Below are 13,461 nucleotides of genomic sequence, written 5' to 3'. Positions count from 1 at the left end.
AATGCTTGTAATTCTTCTTGGATTGGTTATGTTGCATGGATTTTTATGAGATAGCCCATTCTATATTGGCCTTTGTTGTTACGTATGGCTCCACTGATTCCCGCTTGTAGACAATTGCTCCTAAAGGCACCATCAATGTTGATCTTGTACCAACCTTTTGGAGGAGCCTGCCACTTAACATTAATGCTTATTTTTATGTTATTATCTGTTGCCCTAGACGTTAATCGATTGTATTCGATAGCTTGGCCGATAACTCTTTTAGTATTGATGTGGTTAGTAGTATTGTTTTGGTTGTTGTGATTTCTATTGTTCCAGATGGCCCATATGTTTTGGTTGTTGTGATTTCTATTGTTCCAGATGGCCCATAGGGCGAACGGGAATATATCTTCCCATGTGTGTTGTGTGCATTTGGGGATTGGTAGTCACTCCTATTGATTGCCAAAATATTTGAGTAATGCTATATTCCCAGAATATATGGACTAGTGTCTCATTGGTGTTTTTGTATATTGGGCAGTTAGGGTCTATATTGACACCAATTTTGCTTAGGTAAGCTCTAGTATGAAGACGTTTATGGTAGCATTTCCATAGGAAAAATGTAATCTTGTTAGAGCATTTGAGGCCCCAGATCCAATTGAAATAGAGGTTTGGAGATGTTTGGTCATCAATTAGCTTGTAACAAGAATTTGTGGAGAATACACCATTAAGATTTATACTCCATATGAGATTATTGGGAGGAGTAATACGCTTGTTGGGATTTAAAGCATTGATATTGGTGGTAATGCTTTGGGGGAGCTCAAAGGAGATTTTTCTTAGGTCCCAAGACTCTTTTTTACAAATATCCTTAATTTTTAAACAGTCTTCATTAAGAAATAAGGTGCATATAATGTTACTTCGAAGGTTAGTAATATTTGGGATCCAGTTTGTGTTCCAGATATTCAGATTTGAATGTTGGTTTATTTTCAATCTAATGCCCTTATTACAAATAGTCCATCCCTTAAGGAGACTATTCCAAGTGTTTGAACCACTCTTCGTATTTTTACTTTTTTCATATAAACTAATAAGTACTTTAGCCCAAAGAGCGGAAGGATTATTTAGAATTCTCCAGGCTAGGCTGGTTAGTAGGGCTAGGTTCTTTGACTTAGCTTTCTTAATACCTAGGCCACCTAGATCTTTTGTAGTAGTAATAGTGTTCCACCCAATTAAGTGAAGCTTTTTCTTTTCCCTCGTAGTGCCCCATAGGAAGTCTCTTTGTATTTTGTCTATTTTATTAAAGGGCTTTGGTCGGTAGAAAAGAAATTTGCATTAGGTGATTTGGTATGGTATTGAGAGTAGAAGTTACTAAGGTGCACCTACCTGCCATACTTAACCACCTAGCATTCCAATTGTTTAATCTAGCATGCATTTTATCAATTAAAGGTTGATAATCCTTGTGCTTAGGGATAGTGTTTAGTATGGAAAAACCTAAGTATGTACCAAAGGTATTACTAATTTTAATATCAAAGATACTCGTAGCCAGGTCTTTAGTAGGTTTTTTGCAGTTCTTGGACACAAATAGCTTGGATTTGTCTTTATTGATATTTAATCCAGAGAGGCAACAAAAACTCTCCATGCTTCTCCAAATTATTTTGAGGTTTTTTGTATTGGCTTGACCCATTAAAGTGAGATCATCAGCAAAGAATAGGTGGGATAAGGGGGACTTCTAGGATTTAGTTTGATAGGATCCCAATTCCTTGTATCTACTTGATTATCAATGTTTTTTGAAAGCATATCCATGCATAATATGAATAAGTAGGGGGACATAGGGTCCCCGTGTCTAATACCCCTTGTAGGATAAAATTCTTTTGTTTTGTTACCATTAATCAGGATGGAGATGGTACTTGTAGTGATGCAGCTAAGAATTAGTGCAGATATATTTGGAGGGAAATTAAAAAAATTTAGAGTTCCGTAGATATACGACCATTCTATTTTGTCTAATGCCTTTTCCAGATCAATCTTAAGGATTAAACTTTCCCTTCCTTTGGTAGAGTTGAACGTTTTTATTACTTCTTGGATAATAATAGCATTGTTACTAGCCCTCCTATTTTTTAGGAAGCTAGCTTGTGACGGTATACAACTTTGTATCTAAGAAACGCTAGAAAAATAGAATTCAAATAAATAAATATTTTTTTTAAAGAAAAGTTAAGTCCCCTCATAAAGTTTGGCTTTAGGCCGACTTCAAATAAATAAATATTTTTTTTAAAGAAAAGTTAAGGCCCCTCGTAAAGTTTAGCTTTAGGCCACAAAACTCATCGGGCCGCCCCTGTCTTTCAAGTTACTTATGACTAATACAGTACAAAAATTAACTAAAGATTTTATATTAAAAAATAACTGTTTCCTTTCAAATATCTATTTATTCGACCAAGACTGTTTTGATTTAATCACTTAAAACATTTATAGTTCTGGCTGAGCATGATCCTGGATAAAGCCTTAAGCATCTCAACTTCAAGAAGCCGTTTTCTATAGAAAGTCCTATGACAAGATTCCTTCTGTTTGGTTTCTGTTCACAAACTTAAAAAATGGTGGGGAACACTTAAAAGAAACTTTAATTCAAAGCTTGCTGTATTATTTATAGAATTATAAATTAAATCCATGCAATGGATGCATGTCTTATTCCATCTTTCGTCTTTGTTTTTTCATTTATTTTGTTGTCCAGGCGTGCTTTTCCATATCTTCTTACATGCCCAAATTGGATTCCTAAAACCTAACAAAAAAACATAGTGCTTAAGTATCAAGAGGAGATGCTTTCTATGTGTTAATGATCCAAGAAAAGCATAATAAACTTCGTACATGATCATAGAGTATTTTAGGTTCAAGTCCAAGCCAAAGAGATCAAGGATGGTAATAAATTGATCATCAACTAAATTTTTGTCAAAAACTATAATCCGTTCATTTTAAATAATACTTATAACTGAGCATGACTGGCTTAGGATTAAGTTGCAGTTTCTTATGTCGATCTAATTGAATATAAAAATATATGAAGAAAACAAAAGTGGAGATATATAGAAAGTGGTATCCGACTCAAAATGCTCCAATCCACCGTGTTATGCCGTATGAATGTTATCTAGAATCAAAAAAAGCAAATTACTTATGTCACATTAATTATGTCATACATAAATATTTAATTCTAATAAATAATTATTTTAACTTATCTAAACTGTCGGATAAAAAAATTCTTATTCCATCAGTGTAATTAATTTATTGTAGTAAGTTATTTTTTAGTGTTATTATAGGACTGCCTAAATTACCTTTTAAATGATCTTATACTGGAAAAAAATCAATCTATAGAAGTTAATATATAAAATAAAGTAGTTAATTTCTTAATGTTAGTCTACACATACTTTGACAAAGAAACACAGAGAATCTGTATCTTCGTGTTGCCCAATCATTCAAGCGTGCGGAAAAGCTTGGAAAAATATAGATAACAAAAAGGTGGAAGAAAAAGAAAAAAACTTATCTTGTTTTGGATCATATGTAAAAATTAGTTAATGTTTACGAGGCTGATTTGATAAACCAATTAGGTTTTTGTTAGTTGATAGCATCCTTATCTCTATGCAAAAAGCGTTACAGACGCATAAATTCCCATTAAGATTCAGAAATATGGTTTCATCTAGCATTAGTCTTCTATATTATTTGTTGCTATTATTAAACTACATATTACTAGAAGAATTGGCGAATCGATCCCCCAAAAACTTAATCGAGGAACCGGTGCTCCTTGTCACGACCTCAATTTCCCATATTACGATGTCGTGATGACACCTAATCTCTAACACTAGATAAGACTAAGATTCATTGATAGCTTAACATAATTAATAATTAAGATAATAAGTTAAGTCGATAAAACTCATAATAACTCCAGAAAACAAAACATCTCTAACAAAATTTCCAAAACCGGTGGAATTGCGTCATAAACTTTACAGAAATATACGGCAAATCTCTAGTACAACACTATCTAAATAATGAGTGAACACTAGTAAAAGTAAGGACAGAAGGTGACTCCGAGGCCTGCGAGCGCCAAGCAGGTATACCTTGAAATCTCTGAAATGAATGGTCAAATCATTAATGCATAGCCTGAGCTGAGGTACCTGGATATGCACAAAAATGTGCAGAAGCATAGTATGAGTACACCACAACGGTACCCAGTAAGTATCAAGCCTAACCTCGGTTGAGTAATGACGAGGTCAGTTCAAGACACCAACTAGGATAAGAGAAACTGAACAAGGTATAGTATAGGCAAATAATAGAAGACGAGCAAATAAATGACGATAAAGCATTTCAATAATGTAAGCTAACAACGGAATTTAAAGCAATAAAGGAAACAAGGAGTGAACACATGATACGAAGAACAAAAAATCAATACGAACAAATACAAGTGAGGCAAATAAAAAGATAACAAAACAGTTCAACCAACCAGCCTCTTTAAAATAGAATGTACAACAAGAATCGCAACCGAGGTACTACCTCATATTTTATAACGACCCGCTCGATCGTTTTAAGAGTATTAGTCCGGATTATTTATTTATTGCTCCCTCCGTCTCCATTTATGGTTACTTGACTTGCCGGGTGCTTGGTGTCGGGTTCGGGAGAGTTTCGGAGTAAAATGGGACACATGATCCCTAAGTTTGAAGTTTGAGTTATAAGAGTTGACCGTTATTTGACTTGTATGAAGACGACTTCAAAATAGAGTTTTGTTAGTTCCAATAGCTCTGTATGGTGATTTTGTTCTTAGGGGCATATTCGGATGTTGATTTGGAGGGCCGTAGGTTATTTCGGCGTTATTTGGCGAAAGTTAGAAAGTTGAAAGATTTTTGGAAAGTTTGACCGAGAGTGAACTTTTTGATATCGGGGTCGTATTCCGATTTCGAAAGTTGGAATAGGTTTGTAATGTCAAATGTGACTTGTGTGAAAAATTTGAAGTGAAACAGACGTGATTTGATAGGTTTCGATATCGTTTGTAGAAGTTGGAAGTTTCTTAGTTTCAATAGACTTGAGTTGGGGTGCGATGGTATTTTTGGTGTTGTTTGATATGATTTGAAGGTTCTACTAAGTACGTATGATGTTTTAGGACTTGTTGGTATAATTGGTTGAGGTTCCGGGGGCCTTTGGGTGGTTTCCGATGGTTAACGGATCGAGTTTGAAACTTGAAGAATGGCTGAAGTGCACCAGTTTTGGTGCAATTGCACATGAGCAAGTTTGATTGCAGGTGCGAGATCGTAGAAACATAAGAGTGAGCACAAAAGCGGGATTGAAGAGGGTGGCCAGTGGCCGCAGGTGTGACGTGTAGGTCGCAGAAGCTGAGTCGCTCCAACGGAAGGATGATTGCAAAAGCAGAGAATGGGGGAACTGAGGTGGTCAGGGTTTCCGCAGAAGCAGACAAGTGGGCCCAGAAGCACTTCCGCAAATGCGGATTTTGGTGCGCAGGTGCAAAGTCTGGGAGCTTAAGTCAGCTCTGCAGATGCGGAGGTTTCACCGCAAAAGCGGTACCGTAGAAGCGAATATTTTGAGATATAGAGCTCTGATTAAGGCGAATATTTGGGGGATTTTAGAGAAAATATTTGGGTTAGGAATCTTGACTCATATTTTATTATATTCCATTAATCTATCATTAATTTCTTCATTTAATTAATGACTTGGGTTGAGAAATTGGGAGAAAAATGTGTAAAGTTCTTAGGCCGAATTTTGAGGTTTTGATCGAGGTTTTGGTATCAGATTTGAGTAATTTTGGTATGGTCGGACTCGTGGTTGAACGGGTGTTTGGATTTTGTGACTTTTACTCGATTCCAAGATGTGGGCCCGGGTCGACTTTTTGGTGCGATTTTCTAATTCTTTGTTAAAGTCATAATTTTATTATTTAGATTAGTTTCTTATAGTTATATTTATAGTATGTAATTGCTTTTGGCTAGATTTGCGCAGTTCGATATCGGAAAGTTGAGGGAAAGGCATTCTAATTGACTGATTGAGCTTGGTTTGAGGTAAGTGACTTGTCTAACCTTGTGTGGGGGAAATCCCTTTAGGATTTGGTACTGTTTTTGGTAATTTGGGATATGTGAGTACCGTGTACGCGAGGTGACAAGTGCGTACCGAGCTAAATGTTGAAATCCCAGTCTTTGCTAAGTAGTATTCTTTTTGTGCCTTAATTTAGTTATTCTAGCACGTGTAGTCATCATATTTAGCCTAATTTCAAATTTCTGCGTGTCTCATCTCTTAATTGCAATTTGTACAACATGCCTTGAATTACCTACTTCCTTGATTCTGTATTGGTTCTTTAACTGTAGGATTCCTTGCTTGTAATATCATTGTTTCCTTTACTACGTGTTGACGTTCGTGATTCTTATTGAGATGACTGTTTGGTTGTGGCACGTGGTTTCTTCCATGCGTAGTGTTATTGGCACGAGGTTTCTTCCATACGGAGTGTTATTGGCACAAGTTTTCTTCTGTGCGGAGTGATATTGGCACAAGGTTTCTTACGTACGGAGTATTATTGGCACGAGGTTTCTTCCGTGCGGAGTGTTATTGGCACGAGGTTTCTTCCGTGTGGAGTGCTATTGGCAAGAGGTTTCTTCCGTGCGGAGTGTCATTTGACACGAGGTTTCTGCCGCGCAGGTTGTTGTTCTGGCACGAGTTTTCTGCCGTACGGTTTCTATTTTCCTCCATTTGCTATATTGTTTGTTGTTGTTGTTGTTCCTTAACTTGTAAGATTTTTGTTCCCTTACGTGTTGTAAAATTCGAGGTTTCTTCCATGCGGAGTGTCATTTGGCACGAGGTTTCTGCCGTGCGAGTTATTGTTGTGGCACGAGGTTTTTGCCGTGCGGTTACTATTTTCCTCCGTTTGCTGTATTGTGTGTTGTTGTTGTTGTTGTTCCTTAACTTGTAAGATGTTCATTCCCTTACATGTTGTGATTGTCTTCTTGTTTTTTCGTGCTGTTGTTTTTCTGTACATTCTTATTGTTTCATTAACCTGCCATTTATTTTTACCATTTCACCTTCTGCCTTATTTTTTATATTCCAGTAGGGCCCTGACCTGACCTCGTCACTACTCTACCGAGGTTAGGCTTGGCACTTACTGGGTATCATTATGGTGTACTCATACTACGCTTTTACACATATTTTTATGCAGACCTAGGTACATCTTATCAGCCTCGATAGTAGAGCGTTGTGCTGCAGTTTGGAGACTTAAAGGTATATCTACCAGCGTCTGTAGATCTCGGAATCCCCCTCTATCCTTTTTATGTTTTTTTCCTTATTCTCTTCAGACTCTGATGTATAGAGATATTTAGTACTTCCTTTAGAGCTTGTGGCTTATAACTATCGGGTTTTGAGAGTTGTTCTTACTTTGAGTTGCAGATTTACTTGTACATGTCGAACGGCAATTTTTAATTTTATATATATATATATATATATATATATATATATATATATTGATGTTGAGATTTTAGTCGTTATTTCAGTTCTTTCCGCATACTTGTTAGGCTTACCTAGTCTTAAAGACTAGGTGGTGTCACGACATCCTACGGAGGGAAACTTGGGTCATGAAATATCCACATTTTACAATTCAAATTCACAACCTTTCCTTATACCGCCGCGTGAGCCTTACATTTAGATATGTTTGTAAACCTTTTCCCCCAAATTGCTACACGCACTTTAGCCCCCTTTTTATCGCCGCGTGGCTTCAAGTAATTCCTTTACTAGCAATACGCAGATAAATCCCACCTTGTGCCGCCGCATGCACATTAACCCCCATCCTTATATTGGCGCATGCACATCAATATCACAATATAATAATAACCCTCACCGCAAGTGTCCATATGGCACAACTTTCCAAAATCAACAATACCAACGTCACCACAACATATAGCCCAAGGATCAATCGCGATGTGAACAAGAATCTCAATAATAACAAAATAAATGAGAATCACTCAACAAGGGGAACTATCTCAATAATCAATAACTTCAACCTCAATATAATAATAGCTTTCATAACTTCAACAACAAATGATAATAATTACACAATTAAAATGCACATGACAATAAAAGAGATAACAACATCAATTAAGACATATAAAAGCATGTTTGACAAAAAAAACGATAGAGCATGTGATAACTAGATCAAGTAAAGCATGTAGAATAATTTAACAATGGAAGATATAATATGATATTTTAATTTCTAATAAAATGCATGAAAGGGTCTAAGAGCCAAAACCAGTAAAAATACCATGTATAAGCCCGTGTAATACACGTCGTTCATATAATTAAAATAGCAAAAATCAAACCAAGTCTTAAGGGGTATTTTCCCCATACAATGATAGACAAGATACTTACCTCAAGAAAGATAAATCAATCCCTTAATAAGCCTTTCCCGCAAAAATCAAACTCCGAACGGCTCGAATCTAGCCAATATAACTTAATACTATAAATACATGCTATATGATTCAATTTCGGTTAATAAAGTTTTAATCTTTAAAGAAAATCAAAGACAACTCAAAAAGTCAAGCACAGGCCCGCACCTCGGAACCCGACCAAACTTATAAAATCCGAACACCCATTCCGATACGAGTCCAACCATACTAAAATTATCCAATTCCGACCACCAATCGACCTTCAAATACTCGAGTTATAGTTTTGGAAAGTTTTCGCAAAAATTCCCAATTTCTCCAACTCAAATCACTAATTAAATGATAAAAATAATGATGGAATCATGATTAATGAACAAAATCTAGTCAAAAATACTACCCTGATCCAATCCTTGAAAATCCCCTCCAAAATCGCAAAAACCAGAACTCTCTAACTCAAAATGTGAAAAATGAAATGAAACCCTCGATCTTCTCTATTTTTGCCCAGACATTCCGCACCTGTGGACGATTGGTCGCTTCTGTGACTCCGCATCTGTAGAAATATTATCGTAGATGCAGCTACACTAAAGCCCATAAAATTACGCATTTGTGGTCCACACAACACATCTTCGCTTCCGCTTATGCGGACCCAAGGCGCTTCGTTCCTTCTGCGAAAAAAGACCGCACATGCAGTCCCAAGCCAACATACAAAACTCCGCTTCTTCGGAAGAAATCCGCATCTGCGATTGCTCACCTGCACAAGAACCTCCACACCTGCGGACCTAGCTCATCCAGCCCCGTCTCGCATCTATGGCCAATGGGCCGCTTCTGCGGTGCCGCACCTGCGGCCATACCCTCGCAGGTGCAATTGCACCAAAACTCAACAGGCATCCAAAATCCTGCAAGTCTCTAAATGAGTCTGAACTCATTCCGAATCACACCCGGGGACCCCGGGACCCCGTTAGAACATAACATCAAGTCCCAAAATATAACACAAACCTTCTTGAGTCCTTATATGACATCGAACAACATCAAATCTACGAATTTCACCTCAATTCAGGCCTATTGAATTAATAAACATTCAACTTCTAAAACTAACGACGAATCATATCAAACTAACTTCGAATGAGCTCAAATTTTGCATCCAAGACCCAAATGATACAAAGGACGTATGCCAACTCCTAGAACCACAATCCGAGCCCGATATTAATAAAGTCAACCCTCTATCTAACCTATCAATCTTCCAAACCTTCAATTTTCCAACTTCCGCAAAACAACACCAAATCAACATACGAATATCCAAATCAACGTCCGGATATATGTTAAGTCCGAAATCACCATACGAAACTATCAGAACCATCAAAACTTCATATCAGAGTCGTCTATATAAAAGTCTAACTCCAGTCAACTCTTTCAACTTAAGCTTCCAACCTCGGCACTAAGTGTCTTAATTCACCATGAAACTTATCCGAACCCAAACCAACCATCCCTGGAAAGTCACATAACTGCAATTGTACGTAGAAGAGGAAATAAATAGGGGAACGAGGCTCAAATACTCAAAATGATCGTCGGGTCACTACACTTGTCGTGCCCCATTTTCTTGCGAAAGCGGGTTTCAACATATGACAACTATTTAAAATGGTATTAAAAGAGAAGAGTTGACACTTAACGATTTTAAGGTGCGTTAGGACACCTATATATAAATAACTATGTTTTAACTAGTTCCTGTTATCAAAGTTCAGGTAAGGGCTCAAATTACCCCGAAGAGACGGTATTAGGCACTCTTCAAGATTAACAACTGTGGTTCCCAGCCAAATATTACACTGTGTGGATTATGGAATTTTAATTACCCTACGTGATCATAAAAATTAGAGAAAGGAGTCCACACAGGATGAAACAAGCATTAAAAGAGATTGCACATATGAAAGAAGTGGGTTATACATTAATATGTAATTGGTACAATCATTTGAGGATTGCATGGTATGACCTAGTTTGATCTAAGTTCAAACATGCGTACAAATAGTAACTATATAGGGGGGGGGGGGCTAAGTGTTTTGGCCTAAAGGATCACCGTGATGACTCGATAGGTCATCTTAAATTTTAGAACCTAATTTTGCGCTTGCCTTAAATAATTTGTTTTAGCCTTTCTCGATTTGTGTGCGCAGTCCGGGTGTTTTTCCAGAAAGCTTTTATGTTAAAACTAGGAAAATATGAAATTTTTTCCTTCTATTTGAGTTTACTTCGGTCAACGTTTTGAGAAAACGGACCCGGATTCATATTTTGACGGTCCCGGTGGGTCCGTATCATGATTTGGGACTTAGGCGTATGCCCGGAGTCGAATTCGGAAGTCCTTAGCCTGAGTTATCGCACTTTGCTGAAATTTGAAAGTAAAAGGCTTAATGACTTTGAAATGTTTAACAAATTGTTTGACGTTTTGGATATCGGGTCTGTATTTTGGTTCCGGAACCCAGTATAGGTTCAATACTATATTTATGACTTGTTTTTAAAATTTGATGAGAATTGGAGTTGTTTTGACATTATTCAGACGTCCGGTTGTGAAATTAGAAGTTCACGAGTTTTCTTAAAAATTCCCTTTGATTTGATGTTAAATTCGTAGTTCTAGGCGTTATTTTGGCAATTTGATTGTGCGAGCAAGTTTGTATGATATTTTTAGACTTGTGTGCATAATTGGTTTAGATCCTCGAGGTCTCGGGTGAGTTTTGGGTAGGCTACAGAGTGAAATTGGACTTAGAAACATTGCTGGTGTGTTTTAATTTTGGTGCAGGCCTTTGATCTCGCATTTGCGAGGTCATGCTTCGTATTTGCAACCTCTGATGGGTTCGCATTTGCGAGAAACTCATCGCATTTGCGAAGAGTAGCTGTAGCACCTTAAGTTTGAATTTGCGAATAAAGCTTCGCATTTGCGAAGTGGGTTAGGAGGGTATAGTGATCGCAATTGCGATCAAATGGTCGCAGTTGCGGAAGGTCAAAGTTTGCATTTGCAAACAAGTCATCGCAATTGCGATGACAACAGGAATGGAAGGGACTTCGCATCAGCGATTGTTTCTTCGCATTTGCGGGGTTCGCATTTGCAAACTCGCAAATGCAAAATCTGCAACTGACCAAATAGCTGAGAAAACGGTATTTTTGTTCATTCTCTCAAATTTTCAAAGTTAGAAACCCTAGATGCGATTTTCAAAGAAATCTTCTTCCCCAAATTATTGGTAAGTGATTCTAAACTAGTTTCTTTCATTCATTCATTTCATTTCCTAAGATTTCAACCTAAAATCTTGTGTTTTCATGGTGGAATTGGGGGTTTGGGTAGAATTAGGGATTTTTGTAAAATGGAGATTTAAACTTCAAATTGAGGGCGAATTCCAAAACCAATTACATAACCGGGCTCGGGGGTGAATGGGTAATCGGGTTTTGGTCCTATTATCAGGATTGGACCAAGCGTGCCCGGGGGCTGACTTTTGTTGACTTTTTCATTAATGACCTAAATTGAATCCTTTGCAATCGTGGGTAGTTCCTAAGGCTTAATTTGAATCGTTTGTTTGGTAATTTGCTAGATTCTATTTGTTAGGAGGCTTGTTTGAAAGGCAAAGTTGTGGTTGAGGTTTGAGTTGACTTTAGGAGTGAGGTAAGTGTCATGGTTAACCTTGACTTGGGGGATTAGGACTTGTTTGTCTATTTGCTACATGTTTAGATGTTGGGTACAACATATATGTGATGTGACGAGTACTTATGCGTTGTTGTCGGGTTAAAGTATGCGGGTGGGACTTGTTTCTTGCAATTATTGCTTACTTTGATCATGTTATCCATGCTTAGACTAGTTATTTGTTAAATTGATCGTTCTTACCGTGTTTATGGGCTTCTGTGATAATTGAGTATTGATTCCAAAGTTGAGATTGGTATTGTGGAACCATTGTTGAAGTAAGGCTTGTTCTTGTTGATCTTATCTCCCTGTTATTTCTTGTTCATTGTTATGTGGTAAGGGAGAGTGTTAAAGCACGAAGGGTGATGCCATGCCATATTGTGAGTGTTAATGGATGAAGGGTGATGTCGTGCCATATTGTGAGTGTTAATGCACGAAGGGTGATGCCGTGCCATATTGTGAGTGTTAATGCACGAAGGGTGATGCCGTGCCATATTGTGAGTGTTAATGCACGAAGGGTGATGCTATGCCATGTTATGAGAGTTAATACATGAAGGGTGATGTCGTGCCATATCTATTGATCTATATTGAGAGTGAGAGTAAAAGCACGATGGGTGATACCGTGCAGTGTCATTGCTTCATTGTAAGGTTGAGAGTAAAGGCATGAAGGGTGATGCCGTGTAATTTTCTTCGCTGTGCTAAATGTTTTTACCGGTTAAAGGCATATTGATTATTTTGAGTTATCATTTTTACTGTATATCTTATATCTTGTACACCCTTTAGCATGTCCCCCTCCCAATAGTACATGTTTAGCTGCTATTTGCTGTTAACTTGTACATATATTGTTATCTGCACAGGTTTATTATGTGGGTGTCTTGTCATAGCCTCATAACTACTTCGTCGAGGTTAGGCTCGATACTTACGAGTACATGGGGTCAGTTGTACTCACACTACACTCTGCACTTCTTGTGCATATTTTGGTACCGGCCCTAGCTGATCGTGAGGCTTAACAGCTTAGACTTGCTTATTAGAGACTCAAGGTAGATCTGCTGGCATCCGCAGACCTTGGAGTCCCCTTCTATATTTCCTATTTTACTGTTTCTTTTCATTCAGAACAGTTGTATTTCTTTCAGACTATGTTTGTAGAAAAATCTTAGAAGCTCGTGAGTTGTGACTCCAGATCCGAATTGTATCAGATATTATGGGTTTTATGTTATTCCGCATTCAATTTTAGCTTCTATTTGGATTAATTGATCCTGTTACTGAAATTGACTAAAATTGGCTTAAAGAATCCTCTTACGTTGGCTTGCCTAGCATGTGAAATGTTAGGCGCCATCACGGTCCCGAAAGTAGGAATTCTGGGTTGTGACAATCACCCCGTACAACATAAATAATACTTCACAACTCCCTTAAGTATAAGAATTGCTGATATTATTCAGC

This window comes from Nicotiana tomentosiformis, chromosome 3, assembly GCF_000390325.3.
Source record: "Nicotiana tomentosiformis chromosome 3, ASM39032v3, whole genome shotgun sequence".
Taxonomy (NCBI): Eukaryota; Viridiplantae; Streptophyta; class Magnoliopsida; order Solanales; family Solanaceae; genus Nicotiana; species Nicotiana tomentosiformis.
The sequence above is the reverse complement of the archived record's forward strand: the minus strand, read 5'-3'. Positions refer to the sequence as shown.